Genomic DNA, 23,531 nt, shown 5'->3' on the forward strand with positions numbered 1-23,531 from the left:
TGTAATCGATGTGCTAGGGCGAAGCTAAGCGATGGGGCTTAAACCTCGATGTTGTGAACTAGAGATTTCAAGAATTTGAGGATGCGTTCTCGAAAGACTATTGGTCAGAACAGAAGAGGGAGAGTGTACGGCGCGATTCCGCAGTGTCAAATTCCTACGACGCAGACTCGCGCGGCTAAATAAAAGAACTTTGCGAAAATTAGATTCGCAAATTTCAATATTTACATTATCGATTAACTGAATCACATATTCTCTAGGAGTTGTGGAAGAAGCTTCCAGATGATTCCAAGAGGCACATAGGCAGTCGTTACAGAATAATTACTGCATTCTCAGAAGAGTTCGAAGAGGAAGATAATTGGCCGAATAACAGCGAACGTTTGAGACGTTGTACTAGTAAGAATTACCACAACACCAACAGCCTTAATAACAATAACCACGGCAGTAATGGTAAGTACCACACTGGAAATAACTCACACCATCATAACAATAAGAGTCATAGTGGAAACAATAATAAAAGAAACGACAAAGATCAGTATCAAGTGAATATGGTACGTAGTTCTCACCAAAATGATAGTAGGCAGGAGCAAAATCAACAATTACGACAGCCTGAAAGCAACGGTCCTGTTGTACTTAACCTGGGAAACGATTAACCATGCCGGTTTGGGACCCAGCAGGGGTGGGAAGTGTGGTGTCACCGCCAGACACCACACTTGCTAGGTGGTAGCCTTTAAATCGGCCGCGGTCCGTTAGTATACGTCGGACCCGCGTGTCGCCACTATCAGTGATTGCTGACCGAGCGCCGCCACACGGCAGGTCTAGAGAGACTTCCTAGCACTCGGCCCAGTTGTACAGCCGACTTTGCTAGCGATGGTTCACTGACAAATTGCGCTCTCATTTGCCGAGACGTAGTTAGCGTAGCTTTCAGCTGCGTCATTTGCTACGACCTAGCAAGGCGCCATTATCAATTGCTATTTATCTTGTGATGCATGTACCGTCAGACCGATGTTCACCAATTGTGGATTAAAGTTAAGTATTCCAGCAGCTACGTACGTTATTGGCTATATTGATTACCTTGTCCTGTTCCAGACCTCACGCCAGCCTGCGTGAGCTTAAACGCGTGCCTTTCGGCTACCCGTCACTGTGGATTGGCTGTCTTGCCAGTCCACAACAGGAAGACCTTGGCGGTCCATAAGAAAGGCTATGCAGCGTCACTGTGATAGATACGGTTGGATAAATCAGCGATGGGAGAGTGTGCAAGAAGACGAAGTGAGTAACGCATCTGCGGTAACCGTAATTGAAGTTGAACAGGTGGTCGACAAAGCGATCGCTATGAGTGATAAAGATGAAAATAGAATACCGGTCGTTACGGAACAGGTAGCCGCTGTTACAGCAACAACGACACCGCACGCTCCAATACAGCGCCATTCGCCAGCTCAATTAAGGAAGCCAATATCGGATACAACTTCCGCTATCGCTCAGAGCAACGCGGAAAGCGAGGTGGTGTGGCTAGGTCAGTTCGGTAGGATGTACGGCAAACTGAAGAATTATAGACGATTGTATGAGAGGTGCGCTAATGGGGAGAGCGAAAAATACCTGACGCTTCTCAACCCGCATTTATGAAGAAACAGAAAGCTCTGTACCGAAGAGGCACGTCTATCCAAATGATGGTAGTAATTGAAGTAGTCAACCCCAACGACGCTGGTCCTAAAGAAAACCGAGGCGATATTTCTGAAGATGTGCAAGAAAAGTTTACCGACAATGACTGGGTACGATTAATTGTAAGCCACGTAGACTACAACATCAACGAAGTTAAGGCTGACGTCGTGCAGCGATGTGGGTTGCGTGAGCTCGGAAGAAAAATTAGAAGGAGAAACACAGAACATTTTTCCAAGCAATTTGGAAGATAATAGCCATTTTTCTGAAGAAAATTTACCTGACTTGACAGTTAGTCCTTTGCTCATAAAACAAGATTCGTTAATCGAAGAAATTCATTAAAAGGTTACAATGTTGGAGTGATGACGGCTTCAACAACCGCAGAACGGCCAGATAGAAATTAAGGATGTTCAAGAACAGAACGTTAAAGAAACCATCAGATAAACCTCTATTGGTATCAGAGCCGGACAGATTCTTCTGTAATGACGTTGGTGTGGATGAGGCAATTGTGGGGAAGGCGGATAGTCGTCTTCGGTTCATTGGTGGAATTTTGGGAAGATGTGGTACATTTGTAAAGGAGACCGCTTATAATACACTAATAAGACCTATTCTTGAGTACTGCTCGAGCGTTTGGGACCCCTCTCAGGTCGGATTGAGGGAGGACATAGAAGCAATTCAGAGGCGGGCTGCTAGATTTGTTACTGGTAGGTTTGATCATCACGCGAGTGTTACGGAAATGCTTCAGGAATTCGGGTGGGAGTCTCTAGAGGAAAGGAGGCGTTCTTTTCGTGAATCGCTACTGAGAAAATTTAGAGAACCAGCATTTGAGGCTGACTGCAGTACAATTTTACTGCCGCCAACTTACATTTCGCGGAAATACCACAAAGATAAGAGAGATTAGGGATCATACAGAGGCATATAAGCAGTCATTTTTCCCTCGTTCTGTTTGGGAGTGGAACAGGGAGAGAAGACGCTAGTTGTGGTACGAGGTACCCTCAGCGACGCACCGTATGGTGGATTTCGGAGTATGTATGTAGATGTAGGACTTTTCACGGAAAAACCATGAACTAGACACAGTAAGAGTAGACAAATAATAGCCAAAGCCTGTCCACATGCACGGCCTACAAATGCACGTTTTAATTGATAACGGAACAGAGCTAAGTGTTATGTCCGCAAAAATTTTCGATTTGTTAAAAGGAAGACCGGGAATAGTAGTAATGCCCGTAATTGGAGTCAAAATTATCGATACTCCCGGAAAGTGCAGCAAACCTATAACCCATAAAATATTTGTCTGTGTCGAAATTCAAGGGTAACAATTTGAACATGAATTTATCGTCGTGCCAGATTTGAGCACCGAGATAAGTATTGGCTCAGAGTGATTATTGGATACCACAGAGTCATTGAATGATGCGCGTTTCAAAAGATCAGACAGAAATTGTGAGTTTTAATGAAACAGGTGATGATGCGAGTAGTCAATAGGAACGTATTCACGTTGTTACTTGGTCTAATGTGATTGGTTTAGGCAGAAATATGGAATACTATTAAACACACAAACGAAGTTGACGCGGCTGATAGGAGCGAAAATAAAGGCATTTCCCATTTACAGTTGCTCCCATCAGCCACCGCGCTAAGTGTCAACTTCGTTTGTGCAAATAACACATTATGTGGAATCTAAATGTTGACAATAGTTTAAAAGACGAGTTCGAAGATATTGTGGAAAGGGTACCAAATGCTACTTCTGTGCAGAAACGCGATTTATATAACGAAATTATGAGAAATGAAAACGTATTTTCGAATAAACCAGGTCTTGTCACTGGGTATCAGTGAAAATTAAATGTAATGCTCCACAAACCGTTCTTTGTATCACCGTACAAGGCACTGCTGTCCAAGAAGGATGTTGTACAACTAGAAATAGATCGAATGCTGGAATGGAATTTTATAGAGAAGAGTAGGAAACAGTTATCGTAGGGTCAGAATCGTGATAGATGCACGTACGCTAAACAAAGTTGTTCAATGTGAAACTGATAAACCAGAAAGTGTGAAGGAGATCCTGCAAAGATTTCATAATGTACAATTTAGACCGGTCTCGATCTGACAGCAGGCTACTGGCAGATCGCTCTTGAGGAAAAACCGAGGAAATAAACTGCTTTTTTTGTATGCAGGCAGGTGGTACCAGTTAGTGACATTTGGACTGAACATATCTGTGCCTGACCCTCGATAAAAAACTAGGCACAGCCCTAAGTTCCAGATGGACAGTGTATGTGGACGACTTTCTGTTGGCGAATGCGACCTCTCACGAATTTTACTGCAAGTTCATTCATGGGAAAGGGTTCAATGATCTAAACTTAAATAACTTGCTACGCACGAATACACCGTTTGTGTGGACTAGCGAGTGTCAGGCCACATCTGAGAGACTGAAGAGTGAATTGTTACAGTGAAACGTATTGTATCACGCTGACCGTTACTTGCCATTTCCCGTGCGAATGATTATGTCAAATTAAGGTTTAAGTGTGGAACTGGTTAAGGAGATGGGAGAAAGAGAGAACAAGAACCACCGGACGGTTGCGTTCGCAAGTAGGACGCTGACGAAAACTGATTGAAACTATGTACGATTTCTGAGAAGCAACGTCTCACAGTCATACGGGGTTTTAGGAAATTTAAAGGTCAGTTATGGGACCGACAAGTTATGATTCACACAGGTCATACAGCGGTCGCTTATTTCAAAGATTGTCATTTATTGCGTGAAAGTTTAACAAGATGGTCTGTTCATTTACAGCAGTTTAATTATGATGTATATAATGTAACAGTTCAGTGACCGGGTTGTTCTAATCAAAATCGACAGCAGACCAACACCGACGACGATAGTTCAGGTATACATGCCGACGTCGCAAGCTGAAGATGAACAGGTAGAGAAAGTGTATGAGGATATTGAAAGGGTAATGCAGAATGTAAAGGGGGACGATAATCTAATAGTCATGGGCGACTGGAATGCAGTTGTAGGAGAAGGAGTAGAAGAAAAGGTTACAGGAGAATATGGGCTTGGGACAAGGAATGAAAGAGGATAAAGACTAATTGAGTTCTGTAACAAGTTTCAGCTAGTAATAGCGAATACCCTGTTCAAGAATCACAAGAGGAGGAGGTATACTTGGAAAAGGCCAGGAGATACGGGAAGATTTCAATTAGATTACATCATGGTGAGACAGAGATTCCGAAATCAGATACTGGATTGTAAGGCGTACCCAGGAGCAGATATAGACTCAGATCACAATATAGTAGTGATGAAGAGTAGGCTGAAGTTCAAGACATTAGTCAGGAAGAATCAATACGCAAAGAAGTGGGATACGGAAGTACTAAGAAATAACGAGATACGTTCCAAGTTCTCTAACGCTATAGATACAGCAATAAGGAATAGCGCAGTAGGCAGTACAGTTGAAGAGGAATGGACATCTCTAAAAAGGGCCATTACAGAAGTTGGGAAGGAAAACATAGGTACAAAGAAGGTAGCTGCGAAGAAACCATGGGTAACAGAAGAAATACTTCAGTTGATTGATGAAAGGAGGAAATACAAACATGTTCCGGGAAAATCAGGAATACAGAAATACACGTCGCTGAGGAATGAAATAAATAAGAAGTGCAGGGAAGCTAAGACGAAATGGCTGCAGGAAAAATGTGAAGACATCGAAAAAGATATGACTGTCGGAAGGACAGACTCAGCATACAGGAAAGTCAAAACAACCTTTGGTGACATTAAAAGCAACGGTTGTAACATTAAGAGTGCAACGGGAATTCCACTGTTAAATGCAGAGGAGAGAGCAGATAGGTGGAAAGAATACATTGAAAGCCTCTATGAGGGTGAAGATTTGTCTGATGTGATAGAAGAAGAAACAGTAGTCGATTTAGAAGAGATAGGGGATCCAGTATTAGAATCGGAATTTAAAAGAGCTTTGGAGGACTTACGGTCAAAGAAGGCAGAAGGGATCGATAACATTCCATCAGAATTTCTAAAATCATTGGGGGAAGTGGCAACAAAACGACTATTCACGTTGGTGTGTAGAATATATGAGTCTGCCGACATACCATCTGACTTTCGGAAAAGCATCATCCACACAATTCCGAAGACGGCAAGAGCTGACAAGTGCGAGAATTATCGCACAATCAGCTTAGCAGCTCATGCATCGAAGCTGCTTACAAGAATAATATACAGAAGAATGGAAAAGAAAATTGAGAATGCGCTAGGTGACGATCAGTTTCGCTTTAGGAAAAGTAAAGTGACAAGAGAGGCAATTCTGACAGTACGGCTAATAATGGAAGCGAGGCTAAGGAAAACTCAAGACACTTTCATAGGATTTGTCGACCTGGAAAAAGCGTTCGACGATATAAAATGGTGCAAGCTGCTCGAGATTCTGAAAAAAGTAGGGGTAAGCTATAGGGAGAGACGAGTCATATAGAATATGTACAACAAACAGGAGGGAATAATAAGAGTGGACGATCAAGAACGAAGTGCTCGTATTAAGAAGGGTGTAAGACGAGGCTGTAGCCTTTCGCCCCTACTCCTCAATCTGTACATCGAGGAAGCAATGATGGAAATAAAAGAAAGGTTCAGGAGTAGAATTAAAATACAAGGTGAAAGGATATCAATGATACGATTCGCTGATGACATTGCTAACCTGAGTGAAAGTGAAGAAGAAGAATAAAATGATCCGCTGAACGGAATGAACAGCCTAATGAGTACACAGTATGGTTTGAGAGTAAATCGGAGAAAGACGAAGGTAATGAGAAGTAGTAGAAATGAGAACAGCGAGGAACTTAACATCAGGATTGATGGTCACGAAGTCAATGAAGTTAAGGAAATCTGCTACCTAGGCAGTAAAATAACCAATGACGGACGGAGCAAGGAGGACATCAAAAGCAGACTCGCTATGGCAAAAAAGGCATTTCTGGCCAAGAGAAGTCTACTAATATCAAATACCGGCCTTAATTTGAGGAAGAAATTTCTGAGGATGTACGTCTGGAGTACAGCATTGTATGGTAGTGAAACATGGACTGTGGGAAAACCGGAACAGAAGAGAATCGAAACATTTGAGATGTGGTGCTACAGACGAATGTTGAAAATTAGGTGGACTGATAAGGTAAGGAATGAGGAGGTTCTACGCAGAATCGGAGAGGAAAGGAATATGTGGAAATCACTGATAAGAAGAAGGGACAGGATTATAGGACATCTGCTAAGACATGAGGGAATGACTTCCATGGTACTAGAGGGAGTTGTAGAGGGCAAAAACTGTAGAGGAAGACAGAGATTGGAATACGTCAAGCAAATAATTGAGGACGTAGGTTGCAAGTGCTACTCTGAGATGAAGAGGTTAGCACAGGAATGGAATTCGTGACGGGCCGCATCAAACCAGTCAGTAGACTGATGACAAAAAAAAAAAAAATTATGTAAAAGGTACAGACAACTGCAAAGAGGATGCGTTCTCGCGTTTCCCTGAAATAAATCAGCTGATTGTGGAACACGGATACTAAGGGGTACTGAAATTGTACTACTTTCAAAATATAGAAGGCCGAAAGAAGATAGAGAGTATTTGTAAAAATAAGCGTCGTCGTCTGAGCGAGGACGAATGCTTGAAATAGTGAAAACCAAGTAGGACGAAAACTATAAAGATGGAGAAACGTTGAGAAAGTATTACAGGATGAACAACAACAACCCGTACATAGGCAAAGATGAGGATACCGACACTAGGCGGATATGTTGGCCGACCAAGTACATCGCCGAAATGAGATGATGATGAGGTCCCATACTCCAAGGAGTGTAGGGGACGATGCAGGATAACAGCACCGCTGTACTAGGCAAGGTCCTAGCGGAGGTGGTTTGCCATTGCCTTCCTCTGACCGTAATGGGGAGGAATGATGATGATGAAGACAACACAACAATACCCAGTCATCTCGAGGCTGAGAAAATCCCTGACCGCGCCAGCAATCGAACCCGGGACCCCGTGCGCAGGAAAGTAGAAAGCTACCGCAAAACCACGAGCTGCGGACATCGCTGAAATAGTAGACTATTATCACTCAGCCTATGGGCATTTCAGACCAAAGAAATTTACTAGAAAATGGCTGAAGCTGTGAATTTTAACAGCATGTTAAAGAGAATAACAGATACGATAAAGATTTGCGATAAGTGTCAGAGTGTGAAAGTCACCAATTCGTAACTGGTGACTTCGTTCTCGTTAAAGCGAACGAGAAATCAAGCTAGAATGATTGTGAGGTGTCAAAATGGACCATTTAAGATTGTCAGTATACTTTACACTAACGCTTACTGTTTAGTTTTTCCTAATTCCGGCATGCATCAGAGAAAGATTTTCCAGAAAAAGCTTAGTTATTATTGTTATTTTCGAAATTTATTCCAGATTTGTTCCTTGGACCTGAAGGCGGAAGATGCAAGATGTGGGCTGTGGGTGGATGAGGATGAACAGTCCAATGAATTTTTGTGAGGCCTTACTTGGTCATGGAGGAGGAGAAATTCGTTTGCATTTTTGTTTCGACGAACTCGACAGTGGTATCTTCAGTTTACTGAGCATAGCACAATAGTCGGGCACTGTGGCCCAGCGGTTCTAGGCGTTTCTGTGCGGAACCGCGCTGCTGCTACGGTGGGAGGTTAGAATCCTGCCTGGGCATGGATGTGTGTCATGTCCTTAGATTAGTTAGGTTTAAGTAGTTCTAAGTCTAGGGGCTGGTGACCTCAGATGTTAAGTACCACAGTGCTTAGAGCCATTTTTTTTTATATATATAACACAATACGCTTCAAAGTTGATCTTTGCACTGTGTGAGAGAACAGAGTAACCCTGTCGCAGTCCTATAAGACCGTCGCCATGACTTTACCCGCTGAGAACGCGGCTTTTAACTTTTTCTTCGGAGGAGAGATGGCGTACCGTCACTCCATGGGTTGCCATTTCGTTTCCGGTTCGAAGTGATGGCTCTGAGCACTATGGGACTTAACATCTATCGTCATCAGTCCCCTAAAACTTTGAACTACTTAAACCTAACTAACCTAAAGACATCACACAACACCCAGTCATCACGAGGCAGAGAAAATCACTGACCGCGCTGGGAATCGAACCCGGGAATCCGGGCGTGGGAAGCGGGAACGCTACCGCACGACCACGAGCTGCGGACGTTCGAAGTGATGAACCCTTATTTTATCGCCCGTGATGATGTTCGACAAAAAATTGTCAGGATCAGCCTCGTAACGCGCAAGCAATTCCGCACAGATGGTACTTCTTTGTTCTTATGACCTTCCGTTAGGCGGCGAGGAACTCTGCAAGCGCACATCTTTACATTCCTCACTTTGAAGGCTACCTGTAGCGCCGCCACCCATCGTAGCTTCATGAAACTGTAGCGGCTGAAATGGGAATATTCCACGACGTTCCACAACGAATTCTGCATTTTTTGCAAACGAAATTGATTGAGAAAAGAAATACTGCATTATTATTGAACGCCCCTTGTATTTCAGTTAGAAACTGTGCATACTTCTTGAGGCTGTTTAGCTCAATTAGAGGCTGAACAGTAACAAAAACGACAAACTGCAGGGATGTATTCCTGACTGGAAATGGAGGAAAAAAGGTCCTATGAACATGTGTCTAGAAATATACCGTCGCCACGGTAGATGGCGCTGACAAATGAAAGTTCCTCTGACCACCTGTCGTGTATTCCTTCTATGTTGAAGGCTGTGTGACTGACGCAGCGTGCTGAAAGCAGCGCAATGGGCTGGTATTCACATCGGGAACAAGTCGAAATGGTATTCGTGTACGGACAAGCTCACTGAAACTGTCGAGAGCCAGAACCCGGTCCTCCAAATCTGGTGTACGCACAGTCCCCCGCCTCCCGGCATGTTCGCCTGTCTGAAAAGAACGATGACCACACAAACGCCAAAAAAGGGCTGAAAAATCTTATGTGATCTGGTTGGTGTCTGTGAGGGGTGCTGGTTTTGGTATGTTCATGGGACCTCTTTTCCTCCATTTGCAGTCAGGAATCCGTCCCTCCAGTTTATCGGTTTTATTAGTGTTCACCGTGTATAAAGACAATTTCGGAGTCATATTGTACGGTACTAAGAAAGGAACATTGCTAAGTGCCAATAAACGATCTTGATGAAGCCTGGCGTGTGTGTAGACGGGGTAAAATAGTGCAGTACGTATTTTTTTCCGTACCCAGTTTCGCTTTTAAGGGGTGAAACACACTCCATAACGTAATATGGCATTTTAGGCTTAGAAGGAATATCGTCGAGATGATAATATATAAAAATGTTTTATATAAAATTTTGAATGTAATTAATGTCCTTGAAAAACATGTAATAAACTTTTGTAATAATTTTAAGTTTAACAAAATTCCCCACCACCGTTAAATGATGTTGAAAAATGAAAATTTTTGTTACAATATAGATTAAAGAAGCTTCCAAGCCACTTACATCCCTGTGTAATAAAGCTGGTTTCTGAAATACTATTTTTGGAAAATAAAATATGCTGTCGGATTATTTTCAACATTGCTAATTAAAATATCTAGACATTCACTAGTATTCTACTTATTTATTTTACTTGTATTTGTTTTATATTTTAAATTGTTATTTTAAGTTTTACGTTCGTTTTTTTTGTTTTTTTGTTTTTTAATTTACTACTTCACATAAGTTTTAACTGAAAGTAATAAGTAACTCATTAATAGGACAGAAAACATTATTATAAATCATCGCTTCGAAGATATTACCTCTAAACCAAAAACGCCAAAATACCATTAGGGATGGGCACAAACAAACAGTACACATTGTACTATTTTGCTCCCTCCAAACACCCGCAAAATTTCATCGAGGTCGTTTATTGACACACGGGAAGGGTGCTTTGTAAGAGCAGTTGTTGTTCATCCTCACTACTATACGTGCTGGCACAACCTGTCTTTGTGTTCACGGAACTGACTCATTACTGAGTTCGTTAATTTTTCACAACGATGTTTACCAAAACTGCCGTCAGGCGAACATGCAGCGCGAGCTAATAAATTTACCTAATTATTCTGCCGTGCTTCACGTACCTGAGATATTCAATCAATTTCTGAGCTGCGGCAGATGACGTCAGTGCTAAAGCCGATGATATGCATGAGAGAACACCTTTGCCACCTCAACCACAAGTACGGCGTAAAACCATGTCACGTCTCAGGAGGATCATCACTGGCCTACGATGCGCTTTGGAGATCCAATTAATGTACTCGTATTTATTTGTCTGTAATTAACTTTGCAAATCATTAAATCAAAACAAGTTAATGGAGTTTTGTAGGTCGTTTCACACGGTACTCAGGAGTTGTTATGCAGATACGTAAACAGCATGAAAAAACCTTCGACACTTTAAAGAAAATATTGACAACTAGCTCTTCAGGTAGAGGAATGCAATAGCAGGAACGCCAAAACGAAGTCGCGTTTGACTAAATGGCTGCGTCACAACTGGGGGAATTCATGTCATCGGGGACACCCAGAGAATATTTCCCTTCACAAGCGACGTATCATTCGGTGCATCTTCCTACCGCTGCAGCCATCCTTCACACGTTCGTTGCCTTTCGTTTTGTACTTAGTATGACAGTTTTAAGACAAATATTGTAATGTTTCATTTAATTACACAAAATGTGAAATCATACACTGTACAGAAACAAATCGGCAGCTTCCGTATTCCAACAAAGGTTTGTGCACGGTATTTGTGGAGGTGATCGATGCAAATGCCCGCTTTCGTTCTCTTCGCTAAACTGTGATTTTTGTGAAGGTTGTGTAGTAGCAGTTCTAAAACTTTTTTCCTCTCGTCCCTTCTTCATGGGCAAAAATAGTATAAGCCCTCTTCACACCCTATTTTATGAACAAAACTACTAAATTTTCATATTTTCTTGGCCTTATTCTCTGTTTTACAAATTTCGGTTTAGAAGGATTTTAAGCTATAGAAACCAAAACTGCATGAATTATTATAATGAAAAAACGGAAGAAATTGTTTATCACATTTTCTTTTATTCATTTCATGAAATCAACAATATTTAGAATTCATCAATCAATGATTACAAGAACATTGCAATTTTAATTTACGAAGTTGAGTGTGATAGCTGAGTTTGCTTTTGAGTAGAAAGTTTTTCTAATAGCAGGAACAGCTGTTCCTCATTCTTTGCTTGCATCTAGCTTTGAACGGTAGTTATATTTCATAGCTGCCAAAGTTGAAAAATTATTCTCGCACAAATATGTTGTTGCAAAAGAAATGAGGATTTCTCGCTCCATTTTGGCTCAGTAATGGGAATTGCTTGGAAAATATGTATCCAAAACTCAAACAAAAACACTTCATTACATTTTCTCCTCAGTGAAGCATCACAACTTGTAAAAGAAGTTGGTTGTGCTCTTTTATACTTAGACATGACGGTCCAAGAGCATTGTGATTGGATTTTTAATACAATTAAATTTCTCAAAACCGTCGCTGAAATACGTTTTGAATTGAAGCTTTAGTGTTGCGAGATGATGAAGCAGGCTTTAGTAGTAGGGAGATGGGTTCGTCACTCCACATTTGATATCAAATTAATTAAATTGATCAATTAATCACCCCCCACCCCAACCATCCCCGCTCTCCTCTACCCCACACCACGCCCTGCCCCTCCCCGTCACCCCACAACCGCAAACCCCCACCCACTTATGATGTCACGTGTTTTTCTCAGCCTACAATTATGCACTAGCCCCCTCCTCCCCCTACCCCTCCCTTTCCCCACCCCTCCCCCCTCCCACAACCTACCCTATTTGCAGGAATTTCGAATTTTGGTAGGAATTTTGAAATTTGGCGGAAATTTCATTGTTCCAGGGCGGTGCTGACATCCCACCCCTCCCGCCACCCGTGAGTTGACTGGAAATTATAATTGGCGGTACACTTTGCAGGACTCCAGCCATGACCCTCCTGGGTGGAAAGCACAATTAAACCACCAGAACGCTTGAAATTGATGGGAAATTAAAAATGGCTGTGTCCTTTCTGGGACTCGAACCCTGATTCTACTGGATCGAAAGCCCAAGTGCACCTCCCCCCCCCCCCCCCCAAGTATGGAAACTGTCCAGATGCGCAAGAGGAAGGTATGCTTAGTGTACTTTACTTATTTTGCTTGGGAAACTGACGCAAAGATCGATCCTAACTACGTAATTAATCAGAAAGATCAGGCCTAATTACACAACTATATGCATGGCACTACACAAGGACGGCATAAAAGCGTAATACAACTCAATAACTGCTGATGCCGTACAACTGGTGTTATCACACTGGCAAAAAATTTCGCAATACCACTCGAAAACCAGTGACACACACTCAAATTCTACCCTTCACCTATAAGATGGCGGGAAAAAGGGTGGGGTGTAAGATAGCACCTTTATTCTTTTTGGTGGGAAATACGTTCAACCGATGAGATGCTGGTGTTGGACAGAGAGGAGTTTAAAAGCTGCATTACCTGTAAGCATACAATATCTATCACTGTTTGATGTTAGAGTTTGCTACAGATGGCTGCTCAGAAATCACCTTACAACGCAGGTAACCGATGCCAATACATGCTACCACAAGTGATGGGAAAAAATGTGTCACAGTTTTAATAACACTTCGAAATTGTCATGAAAAAACAGCACTTGAAATGAATGGATCATAATGCAACACATGTACTGGGGAAAATCGTCGTCCTAAAAAACTGCAGAGGAGGCCGTAGTTGAACGTGCGTTCTGTTCAATGTACAAGACGCATCTGCAGAGATGACCTGACACAGACTATGCAGGCTTCCAACGCCTCCAATAGGCTTCTCGTTCCACAATGGAAATCACTTTTATTTAATGTCAACAACTCTTTCTTGCAATCTGTTGAAAGTATTTCTAGGAAAGACCAGAGCCGTTTGGAACAACAACAAAATTCCAGAGAATGATCCAGATGGTACGCATCACTTCGCTTTCCACCATCTGGCTGCTGCTTTAAGGCGACGCTCCTACGCCAACACAATAAAGTGCAAATTGTTCGTCTAAAATATAGCCACAGAGAAGCCACGCACCACCCCCTGAGCAGAGAGCAGCTGTGTCCGGCGACTGCTCACAGCAGACGCACCCCTGCTGCCACCCCCTTTGCACCACTCGCGATACGCGGCATGCCTTCAGGCAACAGTTGTAGACAACACAAAACGGAAATTAGGTAACATAACCCCACCCATCCAGAGAATGCTCCAGAAGGCTATTTCAAAAGTCGGATGCTTGCGAAACAGGAAGCCTATGCCGCCTAAGGAGAGTCCAGCCGTACGGCGGCATCGTCAGAACCATGATAAACGACTATTATGCCGACCTAGGGAGGGCCACAGCCTTGTAGGGAACTCGCCCGCCGTTCTGTGCTGGACTATTTAACACCAAATCGACTCCTATAATAAAGCATCTATTAACAGAGAAAAATACAACCATTTTACGTTTGACAAGAACAAGCTATAATTCAAGAGAACACAGCTGTTTTGTTCACTGTGACAGATCCCCTTTCCCCAATGCGATGCTATGTCATACTAGTGATTACGAAATAAATTGTGAGAGCCTCTCTCGCCCTATATAGATGGGAGACTGAAATTTCGTTAAAAGATATCGCCACAATGAAAGAAAAGAAAAAAGAAAGGCCTGTGAAGAATCATTCCGTGGCGACCTAGCCATGCCTTCCACCTGCCAGATGTCACGTCATTGATTTCAGTTTGATACATTAATTGATTACATTTCATGATAAATGTAACTTTGCATGGCGAAGTAGGTCAAATGGGAATCAATGGAAGGAACACAATGTTCTTTTCGAGGTACACTATTGAGAAATGACATCTGAAGCTGACCACAGAGGGATTCTACAGCTCACAACATACATTTTGTGTAGGGAACGCGCTATTAAAAACACGATCATAACTTCTATGTTACAATCACTATTCATAAATAGCGGTTCTGAGCATACAGCGGCACACACAGGTCACTGGTAGTGTTACGCTTTGAAGCAGAAATACTGTCCAAAATAATTTCCTCAATTTGGAATCAACCACATATTTGCGTTGGATCCAGTAGAGACGTCTTTTAATGATTACAGCCACTGGTAAATCATATTGGTGCCATTCTTGTACCTCGAAACGAGCCATCTTCTTCTTTTTTTTCGAGCCTATCTGGTAAGACTCCCATGCATCAAGATCACCATCGCTGTTTTTTAGACAGTCCCTCTGCATTTGTAACTGCTCCTAAGTCTCTGCCCTGCCCTCCCTGCGGCTTAGTCCATGTGATCGTCCCAATATAAATCTGAGTCGTACGGAAGTCGGAGAGCGCTATATCTAAGACCTTCTGTATCCTGTGGGGAATCAAGATGAACTGAGTTAATGCGACAGGAGTGCGTTTTGACCAATCGGTGGAGATGGGAACACGGTGTCATAGCAACGCCAACCGTGTACAGTGTGTAAGGCCAGCGCCAAACGAAGCTTTCCCCTGTCACACGAGCGAGTAGAAGAGATAGTATGAGCAGTTATGGTGGTGTTTCTTGTTGCGGAAATTAGGAAGACTACACATCATACATGGCATGGAGGGAGGACAAAGCTTTTGCTACTACATTGCGACACATCTCCTAACTACTTATAGGTAGTCTACATCTATATCTACATGATTACTCTGCAATTCACATTTAAGTGCTTGGCAGAGGGTTCATCGAACCACAATCATACTATCTCTCTACCATTCCACTCCCGAACAGCGCGCGGGAAAAACGAACACCTAAACCTTTCTGTTCGAGCTCTGATTTCTCTTATTTTATTTTGATGATCATTCCTACCTATGTAGCTTGGGCTCAACAAAATATTTTCGCATTCGGAAGAGAAAGTTGGTGACTGAAATTTCGTAAATAGAATACACCGCGACGAAAAACGTCTTTGCTTTAATGACTTCCATCCCAACTCGCGTATCATATCTGCCACACTCTCTCCCCTATTACGTGATAATACAAAACGAGCTGCGCTTTTTTGCACCCTTTCGATGTCCTCCGTCAATCCCACCTGGTAAGGATCCCACACCGCGCAGCAATATTCTAACAGAGGACGAGCGAGTGTAGTGTAAATTGTCTCTTTAGTGGACTTGTTGCATCTTCTAAGTGTCCTGCCAATGAAACACAACCTTTGGCTCGCCTTCCCCACAATATTATCCATGTGGTCTTTCCAACTGAAGTTGTTCGTAATTTTAACACCCAGGTACTTAGTTGAATTGACAGCCTTGAGAACTGTACTATTTATAGAGTAATCGAATTCCAACGGATTTCTTTTGGAACTCATGTGGATCACCTCACACTTTTCGTTATTTAGCGTCAACTGCCACCTGCCACACCACACAGCAATCTTTTCTAAATCGCTTTGCAACTGATACTGTCTTCGGATGACTTTATTAGACGGTAAATTACAGCATCATCTGCGAACAACCTAAGAGAACTGCTCAGATTGTCACCCAGGTCATTTATACAGATCAGGAACAGCAGAGGTCCCAGGACGCTTCCCTGAGGAACACCTGATATCACTTCAATTTTACTCGATGATTTGCCGTCTATTACTACGAACTGCGACCTTCCTGACAGGAAATCACGAATCCAGTCGCACAACTGAGACGATACCCCATAGGCCCGCAGCTTGATTAGAAGTCGCTTGTGAGGAACGGTATCAAAAGCTTTCCGGAAATCTAGAAATACGGAATCAACTTGAGATCCCCTGTCGATAGCGGCCATTACTTCGTGCGAATAAAGAGCTAGCTGCGTTGCACAAGAACGATGTTTTCTGAAACCCTGCTGATTACGTATCAATAGATCGTTCCCTTCGAGGTGATTCATAATGTTTGAATACAATATATGCTCCAAAAGGAGAAGGAGATCTGTGTCTCTCAGGGTGCACTCATGTCTATCACCCAAACATATGTGGCGATCCTGTTAAATACGAGGGTTATTCCAAAAGTAAGGTCCGGTTATAAAAAAAAATCAAAACTAAAATGTTTTTTCAAAACAATTGTTTTATTTACATTCCTTACATCTTTATCTATTTTTCTACATAACTTCCATACTTATTTAAACATTTGTCACATCGTTCAACAAGCTTTTGAATGCCCATGTTATAGAAATCGGCCGCCTGTGACGATAACCAGTCCTTAACTGCTTCTTTCACTTCATCATCTGTGTCGAAGCGCTTGCCGCCGAGAAACTCCTTTAAGTAACGGAACGGGTGGAAATCACTTGGCGCCAGGTCCGGACTGTAAGGAGGATGGTCCATCTGTTCCCATCCAAATTTCTTGATCAGAGCTTGCGTTTCATTTGCAGTGTGGGGTCTGGCATTGTCATGCAACAACAAGATTCCAGACGACAAAAGACCACGTCGCTTATTCTGGATTGCACGTCGAAGTTTAGTCAGGGTAGCGCAGTAGGCGGCTTTATTAATCGTTGTTCCTCTCTCCATAAAGTCGACTAACAATACTCCACGTCTATCCCAGAACACAGTCGCCATAACCTTACGTGTTGAGATTGTCTGCTTTGCCTTGACCTTGACTGGCGATGACGTGTGACGCCATTGCATTGACTGACGTTTAGACTCTGGAGTGATGTGAGAAACCCATGTCTCATCCCCTGTGACAACATTGTCTAAAAGACTGTCACCTTCCTTATGATATCGCTCCAAAAAGTCAAGAGCAAAAGCCATTCTTTTCATTCGTTGGGGCTCAGTAAGCAGCCTGGGAACCCAACGGGCACACAATTTGTGAAACTTCAAATGTTCAGACACAATTCTGTACAAAGTTGTTCTGCTCACATTCGGAAAATGCATGTCTACGTCTGTAATAGTGAATCGGCGATCTTCACGAATTTTTTTGTCAACCGCATTGACCAAATCGTCTGAAATCACTGATGGTCGGCCACACCGTGATTCATCGTGCACATTATCCCGTCCTTCATTAAAAGCTCGCACCCACTTGCGCACTTTACTGTCGCTCATTATGTTAGGACCGTACACTTCAGTAATCTGCCGATGGATTTCCGCCGCTGAATTGTTTCTTGCAGACAAAAACCGTATCACTGCCCTTACTTCACAATCGGCGGGCTGATCAATTGTCTTAAACATTGTAAAGTGACACTGTGAACTACACTCAGCAACAGTAACAAAGCGAATGGCGGCGTTTGACGCGCAAGGCTTGCCGGGAGTCGGCGCGCATGCGTGTTTTGTCATTGGCGCCAAATTTCAATAGTTACGGCGAATCGGACCTTACTTTTGGAATAACCCTCGTATATAGGTATTGGTTCAATGGAGCAGGTGGTTCATGATCGAAGTTACTTCCACAGACTGATGTAAAGGTTCATCTGTGGGATGATCATATCCAACACACTATCAGTCACACAAGAGGGTTCCTGTATTGTTCCTGTATTGCTCCTTCATAAGCAGTTTAATACATTGCTTTTTTTTTTCGCTTGTAACACACGCAACCAGTGTACACTGCCATACGCTTTGTTTTTTCTACCATGACTTAGAGCTGCTGGTAAGCCGACATTAACACATTTCGATCCTCTGTCTCTCACAGAAAAATGAACATCGCATGGCATAAACTATGCAGCTACCACAGCACCGGCTGGTAGAAATGAAACACAGACGCGATGTTTCTCATTGTCAAAATTGTGAAAAGGCATCGCAACATATGGAAACTGGAAGTGTTTGCGGTATTGTAGTACACTTCCAACAGCTATTCGTAGGTGATTAAACTCATCTTCCAATCGAAAGTGTACTCGTATCCAAAAGCATTGTTCCTCCATTTTGCAGTCATGTACATGATTACTGTTCTCGTGTTGACCGTCGCTTTTCACAACACGCGTGAGGTAGCACAAATAAAAAGAGGTACTGTTATCTTAATGGTGAAAAAACTAAAAAAATAAAAATGCAAACATATATAGGGCATCGCAGCATGTGGAAATAGGATGAGTCGGTAGCAGTTAGGAACGCTTCCAAACAACGGTATTAAGGTGATGACTTCTACAGTTAATCCCACGTTCCACAGCGACAAGTAGCAGATATCCAGTGTTCCGCTAAGGTTCCCTCCATCTCAACAGAGTGGTGTCAGTCAGTCACTATGTGGTAATCAACAGCATACACAGTGGATGGTCGGGATAGGAAAGATACCATTGATATGGGGTGATGTGCTTTAATACACACCGCAGTTGATAGCGAAATTAATTTTACCCAGAAGTCGGAGAGGGCGATGTCTATCACATTTTGAAACGTGCGTAGAAACATAGTGCTCTGAGTTACTGCTGTAGGACCGTGTTTTGACTTAAATATCTATAGCACTTCGATCATATGCTTAACTTACAATCATTCCTTGTGTGGATGGGAGTCACAGGACATTCTCGCATTCTTAGGATAAAGTTAGAGACCGAAAGATCTCCTCGCATTGTCTTTGACCAATGCTCCATTCCATGTCTCGTGTAGGAACAGTGCGAACAGAGTCTGTAACTGTTGTCCTGCACTCATTCAGGAGCACAAGATTTCTCCAGATGTGCGAATGTCGAGGAGGTTAACACCCCTTACCGGTGTACAGTAGATATGAAACTTTTGTGATGATATAACAGACAGTTAAGAATAAGAAACGAGTGTTTTTATGCATGATAGAGCTCCAGATGGACGGAGTTTGCTGCGTTTTACGTAATCAACTGCGCTATCAATTCTAATGTATTGTCCTAGTGTCTGGAGTCACTACCAAGAAGGTAATGGTAAAAGAGAACACAAACACATGCATTCCTAAGGCTACTATGTTCTGCACTTAAAACACGCTATAATGTTAGATCGTTGCCGTTTCCGACCTTGTAGTCGTATGGAATGCAACGCTGTTACTATCCCAATGTAAGAACTACATTTCCAGCGCATGACATACATTCTCCTTGCAGGTTTCTCTACCATCAACTATGGTGGTAAACAGTAAAATGAAAAGCTACTTCCTCAAAACATCGATTCCATGTGACACTCTTACAATATAGCTTTCCAGAGGTGTGTAGCCCCCATTATTCACATCTGATCACGGTTCAGAAATTATACTATGGTCGCATCAGTCCTGTACAAAATGATCTTTAGTAAAGGAGAATGCCTGTTACAAGGAAAGAGACAAAGGCATAGCAGCGGTGTTTGACATGTGAAATTACACGTCATTTCGCCACTAACTCCGTAAACAGGACATCTTTTAAGCAGATTTATACACAGGGACTGTAATACCTCACAAACACCTGTCGCTATCTTAGAATCACCGTAGTTATGAAACTGAAGAAACTGAAGACTCAATTTTATGCCCAACATGCGGCAGGGGAATGGACTACGTCGTATAAATCCTCGTTCGTCTAGAGTAATGTGTCGAAACAGGATGTAAATCTTCTGATGATCGAGTGGTTTGCTGTTAACAATCGCAAGTACACAGTGCGCTATGTCATACATGGAACACCAGTTATATCCGAGTCGACCGCAGGTTATGTCACACAAATGATGCATCCCGACGAAGCAACGGAAAATAATGCTATAATGACCTGCAGCAACATGTCCCTCTCTCCGTATAATTCATCATCAGTCTACCATTAAATCCTACCTAGCTACAGCTCCATCTCACCCTATCACTCAATCCACTCTCTGTCATCCTTTAAAACATATGCAAGTAAGTTTAGAGGCAGATGATTCTCTTTTTTCGAGGAAAGCATGCAAGACAGCAGTCAACTCGCGCGTGTCACCTCAGTAGACGTACAGTAGAATGCGGCTTAGACGACAAATAAAAGATTGTTTCCCCAGTTCCCGGTGCTTCCATCTCAACGTTTTCGTAATTTTTCTCTGCTGGATAGTGCAGAATAACGATGATAGGTGGTTGGGTGATAGGCTTGAATCCATCCTGAGGGTCGCAGATCTGCCTCTGTGTTGAGTCTTCCTATTATTCCCACCAAGAAACACCACCGTAACTATTCGTACTGTCGTCATGTTGCAGGAGCAGACTTCATTTGACGCTGGCCTTACACATAAAACAAGGGTGGTGGAGCAAATACAACATGTTGCCATTTCCAACAAGTGGTCAAAACTTAGCTCACTCTGTTTCTACACAGGTTGCAAAGTATCTTTGCCATCCCGACCGTCCACTGTGTATACTGTTGATTACCACGTAGTGATTAACTGACACCACTCCGTTGAGATGGAGGGAACCTCGGCGGAACACTGTACATCTGCTACTTGTCGCTGTGGAACATGGGATTAAATACAGAAGTCATCACCTTAATACAGTTGTTTGGAAGCGTTCGTCATTGCTACCGACTCATCCTATTTCCACACGCTGCGATGCCCTATATATGTTTTTATTTTTTTTTCACCATTAAGATAACAGTACCTCTTTTTATTTATACTACCTCACACGTGTTGTGAACAGCATCTACCGGCGATGGTCAACACTGGAACAGTAATCATGTACATGACTGCAGAATAAAGGAAGAACGCTTTTCAAAATGGAACACCGAGGCATCCGATACCCTTTCGATGGGAAGATGAGATTAAGTGTACAGGTAATCACCTTCGAATAGCTGTTGGAAGCGCTCTACAATATCACACACTCTTCCTGTGTCCATATGTTGCGATGTCTTCCACATTTTTGTCAATGAGAAACGTCACGTCAGTGTTTTATTTCTACCAGACTGTGATGTGGTAGCTGCACAGTTTATGCCATGCGATGTTCAGTTTTCTGTGTGAGACAGAGGACAGAAATGTTGATAATGTGGGTTTAGCAGCAGCTGACACGGATCTCTAAGTCAAGGTAGAAAAAAAAGTGTATGGCAGTGTACATTGATCAGGTGTGTTACAACCGAAAAGAATGTATTAAACTGCTTATGAGGGAGCAATACAGGAACACTCTCGAGTGATTGATGGTCTGTTGTATATGGCCATCCTACAGTGCAGGAGATAAAACTTTACACTGGTCTGTGGAAGCGACTTCGATCACGAATCACCTGCTCCATTGAACCAATACCTGTGTGTTTAAGACTCAGATCTCCTTCCGACTACCTGTACGTAGTTAGGAGATGTGTCGCAATGTAGAAGCAAAACTTCGTCCTCCCTCCATGCCATGTATGATGTGTAGTCTTCCTAGTTTTTCCAAGAAGAAACACCACCGTAACTGCTCGTACTATCTCTTCTACTACCTCGTGTTGCAGGGCCAAGCTTCGTTTGGCGCTGGCCTTACACACTGTACATGGTTGGCGGCTATATTAGAATTGACCCCATGAAACTCTTTCATAACTCTGAAGCTGTGAACACACTGATGATTTGCAGAACCTGCCAGCTATTCGTCAAAGTCAATATCACTGATAAAATCAAAAATATTTGTAATAAGAAGATTCACACCCTCACGCTGTACATGGATAGGAACGGAAAGTTGACTATTTGCTGTTCATTTTCGTATGTTAAGTATAACTCAAGTGTAGAAAAAATACTTTTGTAAGATTCAGTCCCATTTGCTCGTTTTTAAAGATACTCTAGATTACAGGATTCCCCTCAAACTGTAAAAAACTGGCGATTTATTTTCATCTGAGTTGTTAAGCTTTTTTCTTAAGAGAAGTGTTATACGTGACGAGTTTTCAGTAATGCATACATTTATCTAAATGCCGCATTATAGTTTGCTTTTTTGCCAAAACGCATTATTAATTGCACAGACTCACCTTGCAATAGCTATTGTGACAAATCTTGAAACAGATTGTCCTATTAAACAAGCAATAAGTGACCAGAAAGGTCAATACATTGTTGTAACATAAGAGAAGAAATTTCACGGTTATTTTCATACTAGCAAATTCTTTTTCCACTAGCCATCTGTGACTTTTTAAAAATTATAGTACTGGACTGAAAAAAATGAAATAAAATCTGTAGCTTCAGCTGCAGCGATGTAGATATGGAAGTTCCATATGTTAACCATATGGCAAAATACTCTCGTAGTTGTGTGCTATCATTTACCAAAATCTTGTTTCGAATCTCGAAAAGTATAGGATGTATGAAAATTATGGGTCACTGTGATTTTGCATCTGGTACATATTACACCATACATTGATCCAAACGAATTTTAACTAAAATATTGATGTTTTCGAATTTCGCATAGCGTCTTACCTAAATGTGAATATCACAATAACTATGAACATTAGCAAAAAGATGGGCACTTCACCATGAAAACGTAAAAATGAAAATTTTTTATGAATAATTTCTGTAAAATCGTGTGAGAAAGGATACAGAACTAACAGACCGTTTATGACGTTCTACCCATAATGGCACTGCAGCACCTAGACTAGCGCGTTTACCATAACTCTCTGTGTGTAGCCTTAGACACATACAGCTACGTTCGACAGGACAGCGAGTTGGCACACAGACTACCAGCTTTCTTTCTGTTCTGACACTAAGGTTGGTAATGGGGAAGGGGATGATCGACTTCAGTTAACTGGGAAAATTTTAGGAAAGTGTAGCTCATTTTTATAGGAACTATGTATAGAATAATAGTGGGACCCATTCTTGAGCACTGTTAAAGTGTTTGCGATTACCAACAGATCAGATTAAAGGAAGACATAGAATCATTTCAGAGGCATGTTGCTCGATTTGTTACCGTTAGGATCAATCAACAAGAAAGTGTTATGGAGATGCTTCAGGAACTAGAGAGGAATCTCTAGCGAGAAGATGACATTCTTTTCACAAAACACTCTTAAGAAAACAGGCATTTCAAGCTGATTAAAGAAAGGCTCTACTGCTGTCAACGTATACTTTGCATAAGCGTAATGAAGATAAGAGGAATTAGGGCTCATATGGAGGCG

Source organism: Schistocerca serialis, chromosome 1 (genome assembly GCF_023864345.2).
Source record: "Schistocerca serialis cubense isolate TAMUIC-IGC-003099 chromosome 1, iqSchSeri2.2, whole genome shotgun sequence".
NCBI lineage: Eukaryota > Metazoa > Arthropoda > Insecta > Orthoptera > Acrididae > Schistocerca > Schistocerca serialis.